Source organism: Dermacentor albipictus, chromosome 1, assembly GCF_038994185.2.
Source record: "Dermacentor albipictus isolate Rhodes 1998 colony chromosome 1, USDA_Dalb.pri_finalv2, whole genome shotgun sequence".
NCBI lineage: Eukaryota > Metazoa > Arthropoda > Arachnida > Ixodida > Ixodidae > Dermacentor > Dermacentor albipictus.
In genome coordinates this window covers 64196197-64220162 of record NC_091821.1, presented here as the reverse complement: position 1 = coordinate 64220162, position 23966 = coordinate 64196197, and the positions used below count along the sequence as shown (strand labels likewise).

At 44.1% G+C, this 23966-nt stretch overlaps 1 long non-coding RNA gene across 1 annotated transcript; it reads right to left on the bottom strand.

Annotated features, from left to right (window-relative positions):
* Nucleotides 1-20312: 20312 nt before the first annotated feature.
* Nucleotides 20313-23766, bottom strand: LOC139055142 (uncharacterized). Its single transcript, XR_011511650.1, has 2 exons — nucleotides 23692-23766; nucleotides 20313-20481 (listed from the first exon to the last, which is right to left on the bottom strand). It is a non-coding gene; the product is annotated as an uncharacterized lncRNA (long non-coding RNA).
* Between the last annotated feature and the right edge of the window lie 200 nt (nucleotides 23767-23966).

Below are 23966 nucleotides of genomic sequence, written 5' to 3'. Positions count from 1 at the left end.
TCGTCGTCTGCTTTCTTCGTGGAGCGATAATACACTGGCCCACCGAAGAGCTATCGCTCCATCGCGGATTAAGAAAAACAAGGAAAAAAACTACAGAACTACAGAATTACAGAACTAAGGCTGCTCTGCGGGCCACTGTATTAGCGCTCCGCGGGGAAAGCAGACAGCGTAAAGCGCGGGGGTATGCACATTTCTGGAGTGGGGAAACTCTCTCCACTTTTTTCTCGAGAGCGTAGCTGCGGCCACTATGTCGCAGCTCACGCAGAGCATGATAGTAGGTACGTCAGGTATGGTGCCTTTTTCACATTTTAAGGACATGCGTGGAAAATGGCGGGGCTAAAAAGTTTAAAGTCCTGTTTACCACAATGGTGCTTCTGTTGATATGCTCATGCCATGAAAGGTTTTCCATGATGGATGGATGGATGGAAAAACTTTATTTTCGTCAGAACGCATGTGCGGACGATTTCCTGCTAGATGGCCATCAGCTCATGGCTGACGGCGACCTGGGTGGCCCACTCCACGGCCCTGGTCTGGACGACCGGGTCTGAGCTGGCCAACACGGCCTCCCACTGCTCGAGAGAAGGATGACGCATAATATCCGCCGGTGGCGGCGCTATGCTACAGCTCCATAATATTTGGTCATAGGTGGCCAGTTCCTGGCACCATTTGCATTCCGGCTGAACGTCCGGGTAGATTTTGTTTAACACGTATGGGTTATAAAAAGATCTCGTCTGCAATCTTCGCCAGACGCTTTCCTGCGCCTTCACCAATTGCTTGTCAGGTGGAGGGTAAATTCTCCGCTCAAGTTTGTAATGGTTAGTAATGTCGTGAAAGGACACCAGCCCATCTCTCGTGGACCTCCCTGGAACGTCCGGCTCACCTGCTCGGCTGACGAAACCTCGAGCATTCATGTGAGCCGCCTCGTTCCCAGGGTTCCCAGAGTGGGCCGGTACCCAGACAATTTCCCCCTCCGTAGTCCCTCGCCCCGCGGCCCGATTTAGTAATCCTGCCGCTGTGACAGAGATTCTGCCCCTCGCCAAATTTCGGATGGCTGTTTTAGAGTCGCTGAAAACCAGGTCAGCTTCAGTATTACCTATAGCTAGCGCTATCGCCGCCTCCTCTGCAGTTTCTGAGGAGCGGGTTTTGACTGATCCAGAGGTGACTAAGCGTCCCCGCCCGTCCACCACCGCAACTGCAAATGCGTCCTTGTTCTTATACTCGGCGACATCTACGTAGACTGCCCCGTTGTACTTCCCGTACTTAGCATGTAAAGCTCTGGCTCTTGCCTTCCTGCGGTTCTCGTGATGTATCGGATGCATATTTTTAGGTAAAGGTTTTATGTACAAGCCCTTGTGCATTTCTCGCTTCACCTGAATTTTCATGTCCCCAGCTGGAGGATCAACTCCAATGTCGATCCCTTCCAATATATCCCTCCCTACTTTCGTTTTGGAAAGTCTACTGAGTTGCATCGCCAAGTGTGCGTCCCGCAGTTCTTCCAAGGTGTTGTGCACCCCTAATCCCAGTAGCCTTTCGGTAGAAGTATTGTTAGGCAACCCAAGGGCCGCCTTATACGCCTGTCTAATCATAGCCTCCACCTTGCCTTTCTCCGTCACGTCCATCTTCATATAAGGCGTCGCATACACAATTATACTGAGCACAAACACCTGTACCAGCTTACACAAGTCCTTTTCCTTGACGCCTTGTTTACGATTGGCGATTCTCCTGATAAGTCTCATGGTAGCATTGACAGTATTTTTGAGCCTTTCCAAGGCCTCCCTATTCTTCCTGTTAGTCTGCAGATACAGCCCCAGGGTCCTGATCGTTTGGACCTCAGCGACCGGTGCACCCCCCACTTTCACCTTCAGCGGTGGTGGCGGCACATAGTGCCTCGCATGTATCCCACTTGGTTTATGCCTAAGCACAAAAAGCTCGGACTTTGGCTGAGAGCACGACAGTCCTGCCTCCCCCGCTAGCTCCTCCACAATATCCACTGCCTGTTGTAAAGCTTCCTCCAATTGTGCGTCGCTTACCCTTATTACCCATAGAGTAATGTCATCCGCATAAAATGTATGTTTAAGTCCCGATATCATTGCCAGCCTGGGCGGTATCTTGATCAAGGCAAGATTAAACAAGAACGGCGATAAAACCGACCCTTGTGGTGTCCCCCTGCCCCCCAACGGGAAAGGATCCGATTTAAATTCTCCTATCCTATAGAAATGATCTAATGTATCGGAAGGTTCTACCTTCCGGTCCTATGTCCGATAGGTTCTTTAATATTGCCTCATGGGTGACATTGTCAAAGGACTTTTTTGAGGTCGAGCCCCAAGATAGCCTTGGTGCCCGTGCCGTACCCAGGATCAACCACGTCCTTTTTGAGCTGTATCATGACGTCCTGCGTTGATAAATTAGCCCTGAAGCCAATCATCGTTTTAGGTATCGACTCCTTGTCCTCCACATAACCCTGAAGCCTGTTGAGGACCACATGCTCCATCAATTTGGCCAAGCAGGACGTCAGCGAGATGGGTCGAAGATTCTCAATACAGATCTTCTTCCCTGGTTTAGGAATAAATGTAATCCTAGCATGCTTCCACTCTGCCGGGATCTCCCCGGCCGCCCAATATTTGTTCATCAAGTCCGTGAGCGCCCCCACTGACTTGAAATCCAGGTTCCCCAGCATTTTATTAATAACCCCGTCCGGACCCGCTGCCGACGTAGTACGAAGCTGCCCCATTGCAAACTCCACCTCCGCCACCGTAAAGTCCGCATCTAATTCGAGGTTTTCCTCTCCCGAGTAATCCGGCAAGAAACCGCCCGCCTCGCCGTTTATGTAACGACTTCGGAGTTCTTTAATGAACTCCCCAGTCATGCCTTGATACTGATGAACTAACCTAGCCATTTGACCCTTCTGCGCCGATTTGGTTGCCGCCGGATCTAAAAGGTGCCTCAACAACTGCCATGTTTTTTTGCATCCGAATTGCCCATTCATCCTGTCACAAATCTGCCCCCATTGTTTGCACTGCAAGTCCAACGTGTAGGTTTCAATTTCTCGTTCTAGCTTGGCCACCTTCCTACGGAGGACCCCATTATGCTTTTGTTTCTTCCACCTCTGAAGGAGACTGGCATGCGCTTCCCACATGTGTAACAGTCTAGAGTCCGCCGTAAGACCTTCCTCCACCGTCGGAACCTCTTCTGTGGTACCCTTCACGTCCTGCTTGAGCGCCTCAACCCAGGCTCCCAAGTCCTCGATTTCCCCGCTCACTGTGTCTTTCCTGACTTTCCGAAAGCTGTCCCAATCCGTCACTCTAGTTCCTTTTACCCTGTCTTCGTGCTTAGCAGCACTAAATACCGTGGAAATGATATAGTGATCACTGCCCAGTGGCTGTCCCGTGTTTACCCACTTTGCATCCCTAATACCTTTAACAAATGTGAGGTCCGGAGAGGTGTCTGTGCTAACGCTGTTGCTTATCCTCGTATGATCTAGCGGGTTGTTCAAGGTTGTCCATTGTAGGTCCTGGGCTACCCGCCAAAGCCTATTTCCCTTTGGAGTGGCTCGGATGTAGCCCCACTCCGGATGAGGCGCGTTGAAATCTCCAACCACGATGAGTTGAGCCCTAGCCGCTAGCCGTTGCGTCTTTATCAAGAGGTCTGGCAAGCCCAGCCCTTTATCTTTAGGAGAAGAATATACATTAAGTACAAAGAGACTCTTATCGTCCTTTCTTTCGGGAAGGACCTCTAGCAGGACGTAGTCCTCTCTGCTGCTATCTATGGTATGCTGAATCGCCTTGGCGTTGCGATGGACTAGCACGGCCGTGAAGACGCTCGATACACCCCCGATCAATCTCTGGCGGTGTAAATGCCTTAAATCCCGGTAATTTCACCCAGCCACTAGCCTCTTGCAAAGCTATAATGTCAGGCTTACTGTCCAGATTTTGTATGTGCAATTGCAGGTTCCCCAGCTTGCGACGGAAGCCCCTGCAGTTCCACTGCCAAACCTCAATTTGCTGGCGAGGGGCCATGATTAGGCACTAGGTTCACTAACATCGGCGCTTGGCCGACTACGGGAGGCAATCTAGCCTGTAGCGTAGCATTGAGCTGTTGAAACATGCCCATAACCTGTGTTTGGAAAGCCCGCATGTCATTGGTGAAGGCGTCAAGACGCTCCTCAATCTTGTCTAGTCTGGCTTCGATCCTGTCGACCCGAGCTTCCAACCTATCCTGTCGTTCCTCCAGTTTTCCTATTTTGTCCACAAGGGCAGACATTTCCCCCCTAAGACTAGTGACTTTAACGACTGGCTGCGGCATGTCCGTCATTGAAGTTTCTGCCACTCTTTTTGCATTAGCTCCCTCATCCGCCGATGGCGGCCTCTTAAGCTTCCCCCGATTCTCCACCTCCATAGCTGTGCTCTCGCGAGAAGCAGTCGCCTGTGACGCTTTCAGTGGGGCCTGGACCACCGGCGTCTGCACCCCTTGTCCTTTGTCGCTTTTAAGCGCGCGTTCCATCTCTGCCATCCTGACTTCTATCTTTTTAATCGTCTCAGCCTGCTGCAGCACCTGCCTTTGTAGCTCCTTCTCTCGAGCAGTCTCACTCTGGGAGGCCACGTAGGGCCAGCTCACCTTTTTTCTCGTGGCACTGGGACTTCTTCCATGACTGGAACCCTGTTCTCCTTTGCCACACTCGGGTCCGGGCAGTGGTGGGAAGGAAGTGGACCGGTCCCTGCTCTTAATTATCGTCTCTCGCACCACTGGATGACCGCTTCCTGGGCCTCGAGCGCCGCTCCTCCTTGTCAGTTTGGCCGTTGTCCTCACGGCCCTGCTGCAGGCCCGTCGGCTGCTTACGGGCTAGACGAAACTTGCAGTTCCGGCTCCCCGTGTTGTGCGCCCCATGGCACACGATGCAGTCCGGAGTGCAGGTCAGCGGCTCTCCTTCCGGTGGCGCAGGATGATCCTTTCCGCAACGGCGACACAGATTAGTCTTCGGACGATAACAAATGTCCGCCCGATGTCCCACTCGTCTGCAGTTATAGCAGGTCTCGACTAACTCTCTGTACGGAATCACCGCGTACAAACAGTTCCAGTAAATAACCTGCCAGGGAACATGCTTCCCCCCGAACGTTATCCGTGAAATTCCATGAAATATACACTGAGGTACTTCGCTACTTCCGCCTGCGGTAAGTTGGCATTGTTTATGACGCAGGAACAGGGTGAGTCTAATATTTTCTGTCAGAGGATCGACATTTGGGCAGCATAATATGAGGAAGATAGAAGGCAGGAACACACAGCACAGCGCTGAACTCACAACTAACTTTATTCGAAGGCATACAGAAACTTATGTACACAACCCATGGCTATGTGCTCTCCCATCGATGGCGTCGTTATCAGTGCGCAGGCAAAAACGCAAAATCCTCTAATCTGATGCTACCCTAGGTGGCTTAAAAATTCACATGCACTGTCATACAAATTTAACGATGACATGCTTACACAACGCGACCCTTTCTTCCTGATATAGTAGGCCTCAATAATCTCCCTCGTGGTCTGAATTCTACGCGCGGAAAGTACTGTGGTGTTTTTATAGGTTGGAGTTCGCCCATGCTCAGAGCAATGCCGCGCGACATGTGAGTAGGCATTACCCGTTATCGAGCACCTATGCTCGGACAATATAATGTTCAGGCAACGACCTGTTTGGCCGATATAGAAGTGACCACAAGAAAATGAAAGCTCGTAAACAACTCCCATTCTACAGCGCACTAGCGGAGACGTATGCTTAACAGTGCAGCCGTTCCCAGCATGAGTGGAGGCAGCCTGGGTCAGCTTCCTATCAATCTTACCGCAAATTTTGATCATCTTGTTAGAGGCAGAAAAAACAACCTTTACATAGAACCTGCCTGCTGCATTGCTGAGGCTGTGTGATAGCTTATGTACATATGGAATTACAACCAATTCTTTCTTCTTGTCGGCAGGCTCTGGCATTTTCATTCTTGTGGGTGCTCATAATTTTGCACGCTTAACAAGCGTCTGTACGGTCATGCGGATAGCATCTTCTCGAAAACCTGCCGCTCTCAAACGTCATTCTCAGTACCTGCGCACTGATAATGACTTCATCGATGGCTATGGGTTGTGTACATAAGTTTGTGTATGCTACGTGGCTATGGGTTGTGTACATAAGTTTGTGTATGCCTTCGAATAAAGTTAGTTGTGAGTTCAGCACTGTCCTGTGTGTTCCTGCCTTCTGTCTTCGTCATATTGCGCTGCCCATTCAAGATTTTCTGTCAATAACGAATGTAGTTGCATTTTGTTGCGTTCAGAGCCATAGTTCTGCACCACTGAGAAATATTGTTCAGGTCAAATCGTAGAATTTTTAGTGTGCTACATTGTGAACTTGTCGGTAAACAACGTAGTCCTCTACGAGATCACTTTTGCTATATCATTATTGAAAATAAAATAAAAATATCGGAGGTTCTAACACGGATCCCTGTGGTATGCCAGTCGAAAGAGAAACTGATGACGATCTCGAACCATTCATTATAGTAAGTTGTATATGCTCGGTCAGATTATTGTCAATCCGCATAACCATATTCTCAGATGACTGACCTGGCCAAAAGCTTACCGAAAGTCTAAGAATACACGGTCTACCCCTAATTATTTGTCGACTGCATCATGCAAGGTCGTAATGGAATCTGATCGCTTTAGTGTTACAAGAGAATACTTGTCGAAATCTGTGCTGGTGCAAAAAGACATGTTTAGCTATATGCTACTCTGAAGAATGTGTTCCATTAGTTTTCGTTAGAGGTGGGCGAATATAAACGTTTTCGAATGCAACTCTAATGCGAATAGTGTGTGTCTAATGTCGAATTGAATATCGAATAATGAAATGCATACACATCTATTTACAGCAGGAATATTTATTTCGGTGTATTTAGGCGCCACGCTTGTATTGACTAGGGCAAGAAAGACAGCTCACTATCAGGGACAATTAGAGTGATTTTAAACAACAGCTTACTAATTGTCAATAAAGCATCGCACGTATAGCCTCTCAACATGTTTAGAGCCTGATTGCAAACAATCTTTCAAATTATATATTGCTGCGCAATAAATGCTTGTCACTAAATAAATGCTTACCAAAAAAAGGTCAGAAGTAGTGCAAAAAAGAAAAATAACCTACTTAAAGACTTGTGCACTTCTATCACACGTTAAATGGCTAGTTGCAAAGAAAAGATCACTGGTTTTAGCATCAGAAAAGAAACTAATGCATGACTGGACGGCCAAAAACAATAAATGACAGATTACAGGCAAGAGAGAGAGACAGAGAAGGATGCTTAGAAATGCAGGGAGGCTAACCGTAGGCAGTTCCGGTTGGCTACCCTGCACGGGGGGAAGGGTGAAGGGGGATAAAAAGAGAAAGACATAAGGGGAGAAAGAAAGAAATAGAGATGAACACGACCAAACCACGTACACTACAGAGCGGAAGGGGCGCGTTCTTACAGTCTATTGCGAAGCCCCGCAGACCGCAGGAACCTTAATAACGCAAGTAAGGCCTTTAGCGTGGATGTTCTGTGGGGGTACTGACCAAACGTTTTCAGTTCTTATAGTGGACGATTGTCCAACTGGTCCAGTACTCTGAACATCACTTGCCTCTGAGTACTATATCGCGGGCAGACACAGATACTATGTGCGAGCGTCTCATCGATGTTGCATGTGGCGCCACGTGGGGCTGGTGGCCATTCAAATAAGGAAAGCATACGAGTTCGTAAATGCAACGCCTAACCACAGACAATACAGCATGGTCTGTTCACGTCGTGGTAACCCAGACGGTAGGTGCATCTGTATGTGCGGAGAAAACGAACGCAAACGACATATGATGAAAGCGTTCGAGTCCCGCAGAGGCAAAGTACATTCACGGGACATCAGTCGCAGCCCAGCCGCAGCGTCTGTTCGCGAAAGCGGAATGAAGACACGTTTACCACTTTCATGTGCAGATCAGGCAGCTTCGTCGGCGTGGTCATTCCCGCTGATACTGCAATTTCCTGGAAGCCATTGAAAGATTATGGGGTGTCCCTTGACATGGCTGCGATGATACATGTGTCGAATCTCTGAGGCCAGTTGTTCATTGGGTCCGTGGCACATTGGGCTATGTATGCCCTGAAGGGCTGCCTTGGAGTCACTAAAGACTGTCCATTGTTGCAGTGGTTCATGATTAATGAAATCAATTGCCGCAAGTTCAGCACCCTTTGATGTGGTCAAACCTGAAGTTTTTCATTTGATTTCTTCAGATTTTGCCGGGATGACGACTGCAGCAGCTGATCTATTGAGTTTAACGAACCATCTGTGTAGACATCTTGCCGGAATCTGTGTACGTTGTGAATGTGTTCCAAAGTTGCTTGTTTCAAAGCTTGCAACGGCATCCAGCTTTCTTTCTGATTCCTGGAATTGTCAATTGCACTTGCGGTCGGTGCAGACACCACAATGGATATGATAATCGTGTAGCGGGCGTAAATTCTGATGGCAAGTAGGACTGATGTCTTACAGCACTTTTGGCAAAAGTAGAATATGGCCTCTTTGCTGGCAAACAAGCAAGATCATGTGAGGTAATCCGAGTCAGGTGTCGGATGTGCGCTCTCAGGACATCTGTATCTATATAGACTGACAAAGGAGCGCCTCCAGCAAAGGCCACTGTCGCAATCGATGACGTAGTTTTGGGGAGACCGAGACAAGTTCTGAGTGCTTGTGCTTGCACACTCTGAAGTTTGCGGATATTTGTATTGCAAGTATTTCCTAGTACAGGTAAGCTGTACCGCAGGAAGCCCAAAAACAGTGCTTTATATAGTTGCAACATTGATGGTACTGTTGCGCCCCAGGACTTCCCGCCGAGAAATGCAAGAAGGTCCACGATGGCGGCCAAATGCTTTGTCATATACGAGACGTGAGGGCTCCAAGGCAAGTCCCAATCAATGATGACGCCAAGCAAGCGGTGCGCCCGTCTGTATCGTACAGTTTGGTCATTAATCCGCAGAGCATGGCTGTGCGAGTAAAGGCAACGAGTGCACATTTCTCAGGAGAAAGCTCCAGGCCTTGCCTGATTAGGTATGTTGACACGGCCGTTGAATCCTTCTGAAGTCGTGCGCGGAGTTGTAGACGTGTCACCCCTGATGCCCATATGCAAATGTTATCTGCATATACGAAGAGCTGAATGGTTTGCGGTAACCAATCGGCGAGACCAACGAGCACCTAGTTGAACGGGGTCGGGCTGAGTAGTCCGCCTTGTGGTACATCACGACTGGTATAGTTGGACGGTGTTGGTCCGTCTTCAGTCAAAATAAAGAAGTATCTTCCATTCAAATAGCTGCGATCAAGCGAAAGGCGTACCCACCAATCCCTACAGCTTCTAAAGCGTCCACAATTGCTTGATGATCTGCGTTATCGTAGACGGCTTTAACATCAAGGAATTAGGTCGCAGTGATTCGTTTCAGAAGCTTCTGGTGCTGTACCTACGTTACAAGGTTAATAACGCTATCAGTTGACGAGCGTCCAAGTCGAAAGCCAGCCATTACCTCTGGATAGACGTTGTAAAATTCCAAGTACCATTCTAAACGTGTAAGATCATTCTCTCCCTTACTTTGCTGACACAGCTGGCCAGTGCTGTCGGATGGTAAGATGGCAATTACAGCGGTGACTTGCCAGGATTGAGGAGTGGAACAAGGCGACTGGCTTTCCACGCGGTAGAGGCCAGGCTGTCACGCCATGATGCGTTGTATAGGCCAAGAAGTGCATCTCTAGCCTCTTGACCAAGGTTTGCAAGCGCAGAGTATGTGATGTCATCGGGTCCTGGTGACGAAGATCGTCTGCACCTAGCAAGTGCGGCCTCCAGTTCTTCGATGGAGAAAGGAGCGTCCATACGAGGATCTCGGGAGCAAGGCGGGACAATAATAAGAATAGGTGCGCGAGGTGAATAGGTGAACGCCAGACCCATGATCCTTGCGCAGTAATCTTTGGCTACGTCGACTTCTCAGCGTCCTTGATCGAGGCCTAGAGATTTTAACGGCCGGCGCTGTTGACGAGCTGGTCGAAGTCCGCGGACTGTTCGCCAGACAACTGACAGAGGTTTATACGGATCGAGAGACTCACAAAAGGATTTCAAGCGTTGATTTTGCAGCACAGTAAGACGACGATGAATTTTCTTTTGAATACGTCCGGCCTCTACAAGGTCGTAAACCGACTTAGTCCGTCTGTACCGTCGCTCCGCTCGCCGGCGGATTGCACGGAGGCTCTGTATTTCAGCATCAAAATTTGTATTTCTTCAATGGCCGAAATGAACGCATAGCATCCTGCATTGCCTTGGCGATCTCAAATTCTAGTGTGGACGAAATGCCTTCGTGGCATGTGTCTTCTATAAGTGATTGAAACACGGGTCAATCTATTGTTTGTTTAAAATTGGATGGGACGGATTTCGTTAGGCCTTTATTCTTCAGGTAGGTAGGAATGTGGTCGCTTCCGTGAGTTTCGATGCTTGCGAACCAAAGGACGCAGCGAGTGAGCCATCGCGAGACAAAAGCCAAGTCTAAACAGCTACTGTACGTCCGGCCGCGCAGAAACGTGGGACTGCAATCGTTTAGATAGCAAATTCATGGTGACAGGCAAATGAAACGAGGTTTCTTCCTTTGGAATTTACCTTGACGCTTCCCCAAATTGAATTATATGCGTTAAAGTCCCCAATAACAATCTATGTACCAGGTGTCGCATCTATATCGCCACTCAGTTTCTTTCTGTCAAAACGACTTCATGGAGAAAGGGAAGCGCCCAATAGAGTAAATGAAAGTTTGCGCTTTTTCACGGTCAAACAGACATACTGATTACTGTGATGTGGCAGCACTGGATGAACAATGTAAGTCAGTTAACACCGTATGTATATGATCACTTTGCTAATTTCATTACAAGTCGATGACACATAAGGTTCATAGCCTGAGATCCGGGCGGGTTCTGTAGGTTCGGTTCACATACGACAAAAATGGGGAATCGATTGGTGAAAATGTATTGGCGAAAATCAGTAATACGGGATTTCAGTCCACGAGCATTCCATTGGATAATAGACGCTTCCTTGACTTGTCTGAAGAACGGCTGACGTGATAGAGCCATTGTGCTTGTCATTCGAGGCTCGAAAGAACCGGATCCAGACCGTCCAACACTTGCAGTGTACCCCGAGCAGATGGCGTCTGCATGTCATTTATCAACACACGAATTACTTTGATTAGAGACTTCATTATAGCGATTACTTGCTTGTCTTGTCCTCGCGCGCGATCTGTGCCGTAATTGGTGCGTTGGTAGTCCACCGTCGACCTTTGTTCTGCTGGAGGACGTAATTTCGGAAGTGCAAGCCAGGTGTTTGCAGACGACGTATTCGATGCGTCACCGCACGCCGCGTTGCTAGTGTGGGTGAGCGTCTTGGGAGCACCAGCTGTTGGAAGTAGCGTATTTATTACGACGGTCTCAGTATTTCTAAAATTAAAATTAAATTATGGGGTTTTACGTGCCAAAACCACTTTCTGATTATGAGGCACGCCGTAGTGGAGGGCTCCGGAAATTTTGACCACCTGGGGTTCTTTAACGTGCACCTAAATCTAAGTACACGGGTGTTTTCTCATTTCGCCCCCATCGAAATGCGGCCGCCGTGGCCGGGATTCGATCCCGCGACCTCGTGCTCAGCAGCCTAACACCATAGCCACTGAGCAACCACGGCGGGTGTCAGTATTTCTAGTAGACGAAGATTGTCTGCGGCGGGAACGACGCCATCGTACTTTGGCGGCGGCTTCTCAGTGCGTCAAGTTGTCTCTCACCATTTGTTTAAGGACTTTCACCTCTGTCTTGTGTCTCGGGCAGTCTTTCGACGATGCTTCATGAGGACCAGAGCAATTCGCACACTTGAAATCAGTCGCACGGCAAGCATCAGCGCTGTGCTGCTCAGAGCATTTTGAACACATGGTCAAATGTTTGCATATGCCGCTTTCATGCCCTATCTTCAAAGAATTGCGGCAGTGAAGTGGTCGTGGAATGAACGATCGGACTAGTTGACGAAAAAATCCGACTTTCACATGTGACGGCAAGCTTCCTCCCTTGAAGGTTATCCTTACACAACGTGGTTCTCCTAGGTGACGGATTTCAATAATAGTGACATCTGCTGTGGCAGGTTTAACCAATATAGGCAGATCGTTATCGTTGATTGACTCGTCAACATCATAAATCACACCTGAGGAAGTATCGCTGTCCTGTGGTATTATGGTGCAAACCTTAATCCTTCCCAGCACTTTCACTGTTCTCAAGACATCCAGCGCTGCTCTGTCCCTGACATCGACCGCGAGAACGTTCTTACGGGTGTTGATCCTCATATCTGTATTCTCATTCGGAACAAGAGCCTCCAGTGTAACAGATATGGTTTGCCTGCTTAGCCGATTCAGGTCGTCGGTCGGCGTCTCGGGCAAGAAGAGAGTGATACGAGCCGTGTCATTGTTCTTTGCCATCGTCGTCGTCCTTGCTGAAGATGAGGAAGTTGTGACAATTCTCCTCTTTTCTTTTTGTCTCGCAACTGTCAAGTAATCACCGTCATCCGATAGATCCTCGTCTTAAGCAAGGTTGTACAGCATGGTGTCCACGCTGCCTCTGTCGCTCATGAGGTGATTGCGCTTTCTAGGAGCGCTCGACGCTGTGACGTCGGTCTCCTCTGGACGTCTAGCGGACTGTGTTTCCATCGCCGAAGGTCTCGGGAGCGGCGTCTCCTGAAAGCACGCAAAAATACTCGTAAAATGAGAACAGTAGAAAACGGGGTTCCGCTCAAGAGCCTCTTCTACGTCTTCCCCGATTACAGATAAAAATCTAAGGTTGTAATGGATGTAGGCTTCCGCCATGACAGAAAAGAAAAAAAAAGCCTATTGCTAATTTTGTTTCTGCCTTGCTCCGAAAACTCTTGTCGTTGCTTCACTTTTGATAATTTCTTATCTTTCATTAACTGACGGAGAGCAGCAACCAGACTTGAATAGTTGGTCTCTGCAAAATACGTGTTGAGTTTCCACATACGAAAATACCCAATAGTTCATTTTCGAATACGAATAGTGCGCCTGTAATATTATATTCGGATTCAACACTTCGAATATTCGTCCACCACTAGTTTCGATGCTCCACACAACAGAGAAGTAATGTTCAACATCCCTCTTTGTGCAGTGCTACTACATGGGTAACTTTCCATTCATCTGGAAACTATTCGTGTTTCTAATGAAAGTGTGAAAAGTCCATAGAAAAGGCGTCTCATTGGGCGTGCACATTCCCTCAAAACACGCATTTCGGCATCGTGTCAGAAATGGTTGCTTATATGGAATATAAATCCCTGACGAGCCTTTATAGACCCTCCTGTGACAGTGAAACTGATTCCGTCGGTTGCGTTACCTGCTCGACTTCGGGTAACACAGCACCTTCCCGGTGAATCTGCTTGAAAAACTGGTTCAAAATATTCATTTACGACGGCAGCTTTGTGTGTGTCTTTCGTAATAGTTGCACCACCGTCACAAGATGTACTTGTGCCAAATCTCGTTTACGTTTTGACTTGATAAATTTCCAAACTGTTTTATTGTTACTCAATATGGACAGTTCCAAACCCTAAAAAAATTGTTGTCTTCACTTGCCAAATTTCGCTCTTGTACGAACACTAATGTACAAGGGTTTCTTCTAGAATGGCGACACATTTGTTCTTAGGGAAGTGAAGGAATAAGTGGCGTGTTTTTTTTAAATAAGGCCACGGATTTTACGCGTCACTGAAGGCTTGTCCCTTCGTGTCTTTGAACTGAGCATTTTTTGGCGGAATGTGCTGGTCCATCAGAATCAAAAGTATTGCCCTCAGCAACGGCCATGCAGCATTTCACGATGTCTTCGTCTGCGACAGAAGCGCTTTATCATTTTCTTTAGTTGAAAGCAAGCTTTTAGTGTAAATTTTGCGATTTCTTTCTGGCAACGGTTGCTTGTCTTCGTCGAAACCAATTTGTTCACGTTCAGTCTCGCAAGGGATCCAGTTACGAAGAAAAAGAATTTCTCTTTGAAAAAGTTGTTTGCTCCGCAGTGTTTGGAGGACATAAGTTGTCTGCCCCTTCACATATTTACTGGAAAGATTAGTTTACACTGAAAGCTACATGTGCCATTTACGGCTATGTGATAGCTGTTAGCAGACCGGGTGAGCCAGCCTCTCGATGGGGCAAGGAGGGATGGTCCCACGTATGTCACGGGCACAAGTAACTGTGTACAGGAAGATGAGTAAAACGTGAACAAGGTGAATGCAAGGCTTCTGCATTCACCTTGTTCACGTTTTGCTCATCATCTTGAATTTCCATCTCCCGCATTTCCCGTCTTTTCCCTGTGTACAGGAAGGATATATTTGGAGTGGAAAGAAGCACGAAAGGTTAAGGCATTGGAGGTACGAGTACGTGCATAAATTTTCAGGCAACAACAACAAAGGTGTCCTGCTTGTACGTTTATTTTTAGAAACGAAGAACCTTGGGAAGAACCAAGGCATGATTAAATTTAATGAGAAAATGTTTCCTAAGAGTACATTAGGCTAAGTATTATTTAGTCATCTTTAAGCTAACATGAATAAAATGCGATTTTCCTTTATAGCAGTTTGGATCACACATAGAGAGGAGTACTTAAGGACAGTCGAGGCGGTTCTCTGCTTTTCGAAGAGTCTTAAGAAAACCGGTGTTTTACCGGGCGACTAACCGCTCGGGGCACTTTGCGAGTATTCGCGGGCTCCTTTCACGCTCGGAAAAACACTTTTATGTAAGACGTATTCAGCAACAGAAAGCTGTATCGGGAGCTTTTCATATTGCTCTACAATTTTCTCATTGACATTTCTCCTCTAATTAAAATATCTGAGAAGTTGAATAATTAATTATGACTAATTATGTAATAAAGTAGAAGGAAAAATATTGAGTATCTCCAAGTGACGGCAAACAATGTTACCTTGGTTCTGTCACGGTACGTGGCATTGGCATATTTTTAAACTCCGGCTAAATTTACCTGGGACACACTATATATTACGACTGGGTGCTGGCCATAGCACTGTTCATCCACTGAAACATATTTTGTCTCGTCAATTGTATTGGTTGCATTATTCTAGACGAATAAAAGGGAAGTTGCTTTTGAAACCTCTGCAGCACTGTCCTTTATATGCATCCTATTCGCTCACCTTCCTAAGGAACCTACTGGAGGAATTGCCATCTATAACAGCATAATTATGTTCACATTAAGACATACTCTTACAAAAATGAGTTTAGGCTGTCTACAGAAAGTCTATAGACTGCTTGTAGAGGACTTTGCCTTTGTATAGATTTGGTCTTTTGCTGATAGAGTCTACAGACTGTTTGTTGACAAAATGTGATAAGGTTTCCATTTTTTTTATCTACTCGATTCTATAGACCGTCTAGAGAAAAAAGTCGATAAGGTGTTTGTGTCTACTTCCCCTCTTTAGACTACATATAAACTAAAGACGATACAGTCTAGTTATATTGGTTCATTCTTTGTCTATAGATTGTTTATAGCAGAAAATCAATAAGTTATTTGTTTCTTCTTGTCTACTTCCGCTCTATAGACTAGCTATAAACGAAAATATTAAAAGTCTAGTTATGTTGGTTCATTATTTGTCTATCTGTTTTCTATAGAAGAAAGTCCATAAGTTTATTTCTTTTTCCCTACTTCTGCTCTATATACAAGCTATAGCCGAATGTCGATATTATTTCTATTTAGTTCTGTTCATTCTTTTCTATAGACTGTCTATAGACGAAAGTCGATAAGGTTTGTATTTCTTTTTGTCTACTCCAGGTTTATAGATTGTCTGTTGAAGAAAGTCGATCAGATGTTTGTTTCTTTTTGTCTACTTCCGCTTATAGATTATCTTACTACATGAACCGCAAAGGCAAAAGGGGTGGTGGCGTAGCAATGCTAATCTCCAACTTAATTGATTCTGAACTAATGCCAGAATTCTGCTGTATCACTCCATTTTATGAAACGCTTGCTATCAGATGTGGTACTTCAGTCTTTTGTGTTTGTTACCGCCCTCCTTCGAATAATATCCGTCTGCTTTTCTCCTTCTTGAACTCTCTGTTAGAATTCATCAGTGAAAGAAAATACGCATTAATTCTAGGTGGTGACTTCAACATCAACATGTTAGCTGATAGCAGTGCTAAATTAGAACTCGAATCGCTGTTAAGCTACCATTCTTGTCAAAACTATATAACATCCACTACGCGAATCACTACACAATCAACAACACTTTTGGATCTGTTTATAACCAATTTTGATCCTTCGTTTGTTAAGGCTGGCACTTTAATTCATAATATTAGCGACCACTTGCCTATATTTATGTTTGTCAGTCAATTCACTAACGCACCTAAACGATTGCATTCTGAATTTTCATACAGACTAATTACTCCTGAAACACTATCCGATTTTAGAGACCGGTTAGGCAGAACAAACTGGAACGAAGTATTCGCAACGAGTGACCCCAACTTGGCATACGATTTGCTTCTCAAAAAGTTCTCTGAAATATACTTTACATGTTTTCCCGTCAGGACTTTTAAAACACGCAAGAAAAGTCGAAAACCTTGGGTAAATAAAGAATGCCTCAAGCTTATAAGAAAGCGGGACCATTTGTTTAAGGCATTTATACTGAGTAAATCTCCTGAATCCCTCAAAATTTTCAAGAAATACAGAAATTTCGTCACTAAACACCTTCGTTATGCAAAAAAGCAATATTATTCTAACCTATTCAACTCGACACAAGGACGCACAGAAAATGTTTGGAAGGCACTTAACACTGTAAATAGTAGTGCATCTGAGGCAGTAATTAAAATTTTATAAGATGGAATAGAAATTCAAGGCCCTGAGCTAGCTAATAAATTTAACGACTTCTTTCTATCAATTGATGACGCTACCACCAGCAGCGCTGACCTAAGATATATGAATGATCGAACAAACCAAACCACATTTTTAGAGCCAGTTTCAGATGGTGAGCTTGCAGCCACATTTCTAACTCTAAGCAATAGCAAAGCCACTGATGCGGACAATATCCAAATGAAACCAGTAAAATATGTAATTGACATACTAGCACCCTGCCTTACCTACATCTTTAATATGTGTTTATCTACGGGATCTTTTCCTCGAAACATGCGGACAGCAAAAGTAACAGTTGTATATAAAAAGGGTAATAGAAATGACATGTCCAACTACCGACCTATATCAGTTCTGCCTGCATTTTCCAAAGGTTTGGAGAAAATAATTCTGAAACACCTGACCTGTTTCACTGACCGCTTCAACTTGATCAATTCTGCACAGTATGGTTTTCGGAGAAACAAGTCTACAGAGCTCGCACTACTGGCCCAAAAGGAATTCATTCTAGAAAATTTCGAGTACAGAAATATGGTACTTGGGCTTTTTTAGACTTTTCAAAAGCCTTACACCTCATTAATCATGATATTCTGCTTCAAAAACTAGACCACTATGGCATAAGAGGTATCGCGCACAAATTAATCAAGTCGTACTTACTATATCGTACTCAATTTGTAGCCATTGAAGGAAAACATTCCTCAATAAAACCTGTTAAAACAGGTGTCCCTCAGGGAAGCATCCTGGGACCATTTCTGTTCATACTTTATATTAATGAGATTGTCCACATTGATGAAACAGCCCATTATATAATCTATGCTGACGATACGAGTTTATTCTTTTCAGGCAAGTCATGTGCCGATTCGGGCAGTCGAGTGAATATCGCACTGTCTGAAATTAATGCATGGGCTCAAGTGAACTCCCTAAAACTAAACATTATTAAAACGAAGGCTGTTCTATTTCACCCTCGCCACACATATGTCCAGTTACCCACCATTTCGTTAAATAACTCTAACACTGAAGTGGTAAAAAGCTTCAAATCACTGGGCGTGTATTTTTCACAAAACATGACATGGGATGATCACGTGAACTACATTATTAATAAACTATCTAGGACAACCGGCATTATGCGCCGTCACTGTTACTATTTTCCTACCTCTGTTAACATACTCATATATAACTCTTTATTTTCTTCTCTATTGAATTACGCGTTTCTTGTACGGTCAACAACAACAGCTTCAAACATTAGCAAACTTTCTGTCTTGCAAAAAAGTGCTCTACGACTAGCCTGTAAAGTCCCATATCGCTACCACAGTGCAGAATTGTTTAAGAAGCGCCACATTATTCAGGTTCCATCAATGTATGATTACAAGACATGCCGTTTGTATAAACTCGGTTTGCTGAAAAATGATGATGCCATGACAAACCTAGCAAGGCTAGATAAAAATTTCCGTGCTTATAATGTGCGCCATCCTGAAGTGTCTTACGTCGCCAAATGTAGAACCAATTACGGAAATCAAATGTTAAAATTTCAATTGCCTACACTTCTAAACCACATAATAAAAGAAAATAAGATTGACATATCTAGTACATCACCAAAACAACTGCGTTTAATGTTTGTATAATGATGTGATACGATGATTTTCTATTTGACTACTGTATAATCCCCTTTACAGTGACGTTTTATAACTCCTGCAAGTGTTTTCCTCTTAGTAGGTTGTACTCCATTAGCCGCACGCTTTTATGCTTCCCCGTGTGATAGGGGGTCAGGGCTCCTCAAGCTGTTTTTACAGCTTTTACCTGTCCTCCTCGTAACATTTTCTTGTTGCGGAATAAATTCAATTTAATTCAATTCATATAGACAAAAGTTGATACAGTCTCTATTCTTGCTGATTATTTGTCTATAGACGAGAGTCGATAACGTTTTGATTATTTGACTATACCCTGTTGATAAATTGTCTATAGACAAAAGTTGATAAGGTGCACATTTCTTTTGTCTATTCCAAATCTATAAATTTCTTCACACACACACACACACACACACACACACACACACACACACACACACACATATATATATATATATATATATATATATATATATATATATATATATATATATATATATATGCATTCTGCCTATAGTTCGTTTCAATTCATCAATCAACTTCTCGATACTACAATCAGGTGACAAGTGTCAATGGGAAAATTGTGGACCAACAGGAGAAAGTCCCGATACAGCTTTCTGTTGCTCAATACGTGCTACATGAAAGTGTTTTTCCGAGCGTGAAAGAAGCCCGCGATTACACGCAAAATTGTGGCGCGACTTGTAGATCGAGGCTCAGTGCCTAATTATCTAATCAGGGGGAATTAAAAAAATAGTGTGAGGATCTGCAATGGACGGCAAACAAGATCACCTTTCACCTGTCCAGCTACGTAGCATTTGCATATGTTAAAGTTTGGCTCAAATTAAGTGAAACACGCCGTACCCTTACAAAAATTTTTATAGAAAGTCCATAGACAGTCTATAGACATTTGTCTATGAAGTCTATAGACTGTCTATAGACGTTTCTTTAGGCTAGTCTATAGACTGTCTGTAGACCTATGGCCATACACTTTTTATAGACTAGTCTATAAAAAGTCTGTGTCTATAGATTGTCTATAGACTGTCGGTAAACTTGTGGCCATACACTTTTTATAGACTAGTCTATAAGAAGCCTGAGTCTATAGACTGTCTATAGACCGTCTATAGACTTATGGCCATACACTTTTTATGGACTAGTCTATAAAAAGTCTGAGTCTATAGAGTGTCTATGGATTAATTAAAATTCATGTTTGTAGACAGTTGTCTGCATAATGTCTATGGACAAGTGTATTCGCTTACAGTTCTACTTTTGTAGACTGAAGTCTATGGAATGTCTACAGACAAATGTATATACATATACTATAGACATTCTATAGACTTCATTCTACAAAAACAGAACTTTATAATCCAATACACTTTTTTCTATGACATTCTGCGTACACTTGTCAACAAACATGCATTTTAATTATTCTATAGACACTCTATAGACACAGACATTTTATAGACAAGTCTACAAAGAGTGTATAAGGCCATAACTCCATAGCGGCTATCTACAAGTTAGTTTACATTTTTCTTTCCATGCGGTAGCAAAACGTTTTGAATGTATTTCATTTCATTTTATAGATATGAAATGCATGGAAATGCATGGAATGCAGATATTATACATGTGCACCTGTTCCTTTTCATCTGCACTTATGCATTACCGTTAGTAGATTAATAAAGCTCCTGAACCAGTTGTACTTTCATATATGTTGCATAAACAGAAAGAATTTATATAGTGCTGAATCATGCAGTGCAAAAAATAAAACAAATGCACCGGCAATGCATTAACCGTTTTTATTGCTCGATATAATAGATGAATTCCTTAAATTCATGTTTTATGCTTTTATGGAAACAGATTAAATATTTACACTACTCCTTGGCAAGCATGGTCGCCAGGCTGGCCTTGACCTTTGTGTCATTAGTCCCAAAGGTGCTGCAGGTGTATGCTGCAAAAAAGTACATGCAGCAATATGAGGCAAAAATAACAGATGTGTATTCTTTGTATGTTCATTAAGCAGCTTAATATATTTACTCAAACCATCTAAGTCAATACTTAATGCTGTTTAACTATGACTAGTGGCTGCTTGTCAATACAAATCAGTACTTTTATGCAATGTTCTATTGCATGGTATGGTGAACAATTGAACAGCCACAACTGCTGCTCGTGTCAGCAACAGTATGTTCCCTTTTATGACAAGTTCATATATGATGCATTAATGTACTTATCCCAAATGGTCTCTATATTTATACGGGAAATGTTACCCAGTTGGGCTGTCTGTACAGTTTCTTTGGCTGGTAGTTAAGTATGCCCGTGCAGAGGGATATTTTCAGAAGACGTGACTGGAATATTCACAGTATCATGTCTAAGATTGCAATTTATTTTGCTTAGTACACATTTAAATATATTTCTCATACTTTTAAATGAATGGGTCATTGGCCATAACTTCAACAGATGACAGATGGGTTGATTGTATTGATATGGCACCTTAATTTCTTGCAGGTAATGAGGCCTCTTGGGCTTGCTAACAGGTTTCCAAGTTAGGTATACCACATGAGCACCCGAAATACCACACGAGCACTTTGTTTCATGGCACGACAGATATGCACCTCCTAGGAAACAGAACTGATAGTATAGTTCGAATGAATTCTATCACCGTAAATTATTTAAGGTGCTTTGAAAGATGAAAATTTCTGCTAGGCTATCGAGGTTCAGGACGTTTAGCTAACGCAAAAAAAAAACAAATTGAGTAAGAAATGCCTTGTCAGTCTGCTTGACTTTCTTTTTTTTCAATAAATACAACCAATTTCCCTGAATTGTTATGAAGTGAAACGTTTTAAAAATATATTTAACACAGAGATTCTCTGGATACTTTGACATGTAACAAGACAGCATACCAATGTGGCCATTTTAAAATTTCCCGATCTTTTTCCAAGCCTTTCCAGGCTGTTTTCATGACAATTTTCTGGCAATCTATGACGCATGCAGCTTAAGTGCAATAAAAAAATATTATGGTTTAATGCTTGCCAAGTAGTGCTAGTCCATAATATTTAGATAAAACGAATAACACGTCAGTCACTTAACATGTAGTATTAGAGGCAACTGACTTGAATCCCTTGTTTAATAAAGCTGACAAGGGCTTCGGCAAGTTCGTAATTGATGGCCACACGAGTACAGCACGGAAGACATAGAGACACACGTAAAACAAATGCAACAATATGAGGGAAAACTATACAGTGAGTTATTTTTACGGTTCAATAGTAGTATTCTAAATAATTTGCTCTCATCACTTATGCCTCTAGTTAACTTTGTTTACCTCTGACTAAAGACTACATGGGAATATTAATCAGTACCATTATGATGTTTCGTTATATTACAGTATGATAAGCAGTTAGACAACCATAATGGTCGCCGGTGTTAGCAACGGTACGTTTCGTTTCAAGACAGGTTCATGTGACACACAGTGTACTTATAAAAATAAAAGAAATGCGAGAATCCCAAACGATTCCTATAATAATAATTGTTGAAACAAAGACACCCGGCTGGACTGCGCACATTTTTCAGGTGTTAATGCAATGTACCCGTGCCGAACGAACATGCTCAGCATACTGACTGCAGTTTTGAACAATCACGTTAACATTTGCAATTTATTTCCGCATAGAAAAGTCTGCATTGTCTCTTTTCTCATACTTCGAGATGAATACGTTTGCCACACTTTCAGTAGAATGCACGTGAATGGGGGCGTACTGATCAGGTTACTTATCAACTAAAACATGTTACGATCTCTTAGGTGTGTCAATTGATAAGGGTAGAACAAATGCAATGTCCACTGAATTATTTGAATAATCTGTGCGTTATCTACTAAGAAAAGACCACCAATTTGATAATCTGGCTCTTTTTTCTTTTGTACAGCGCATATAGTATGCAGTCTGTCCAAGACGACGGCACTAGATGCAACAGTAATGAAAACCGGAACACTTCTTGCGCACGACATGGGCTTCATACCATGCACGACTGGCACAATGCGAATCTGCGCCAGCAGCTGCCTAATGATTAAGAGCACGTAAACTGCATAACGCCGAAGCATCGAAAGGCGCTTAACGCTTTTCATATAGCTCAAAAGATAATTTCTGCTGCTAATCTGTTTAAAAAAGAGACAAAAAACAAATCTTCCAACTACCGCCAAACGCAATGCCTTCAGTTTGAAACGTGTAAAAGTGCTTCCCGGAATTTCGATGGGGGCGAAATGCGAAAACACCCGTGTGCTTAGATTTAGGTGCACGTTAAAGAACCCCAGGTGATCAAAATTTCCGGAGTCCTCCACTACGGCGTGCCTCATAATCAGAAAGTGGTTTTGGCACGTAAAACCCCAAATAATATTATTATTATTATTAGTGCTTCCCGGAGCGACTAATTTATTGTGCTCTAATTTTCTCGGCTAAGTTGCGAAGCTGCGAGTGACTGAGCTTATCGCAGGTTTCATGCTCCAAAAGCATTTGTGGTTGCATATAAATAGATTGGGTGAATCTAGAGATTTTTGCTTGACATTTCTTCAAGTCTCGTGTTTTGCTTGCGGTAACTTCCCAAAATTATTTAGATTGGTTGCCAGAAACCTTAAAAATAGTGCTACTTTTAAACAATGCGAAAACGGCAGCGCACACACTGCTGATACATGCCCCGCAAACACGGCCTTTCATCCGAGTACGTTAGCAGTTATTCAACTATACGTGTCTCTCAGAACATTCTTGATGCTAACACAATTTCGAGATATATACGTAAAGCGTGTCACGAGAATTTTACTACACATGCGGCGCAGCATTCATCACGGCTGGATCAATCGCCACGAAATGAGATCTACCACACTGGCTGCCCAACATACACAATCCGCTTAGTGGTAGCTCAATATCAAGTTAAAACATGGTGTACTTGCTTCTTTACGCACCTAAACTATAATGCTAAAATCAGCAAGCCCGGGCGATCGCTCGCCGTAAAACATTCCGTATAGTAGAAGCGAGAACAAGAGCGCGTTATCAAACCATGTCAACGACAAACCGACACTATACCCGATTTGCCTGCGCTACATGCAGCCGCTTCGCGCTACGAAATGCGCTCACATAATCACGAGCTACTGACGCAAAACATCTTTGCTAAAGCTAACCGTTCAGTGTAGTTGACGTGTGATGCCACAAAGATGACATGCATACACAGACACCAACGTTCACGCGGACACCGCACACCGGTACAACCGTTTACGTGCCTGGCGCACTCGTTGAGATGGCGCACCGCCGCGCATGCGCAAGAGCTCCGAGCATGCGCAGGAGCTCCGCGCGCGAGGGCGTGCGCGCTCGGAGGAGTGTGAGCGCCTTTTCCTCCTTCATTTTTTTTTCTCTTTCTCTCTCTCTCTGCGCGCCATGCGCGCCGGAACGGGTGGCT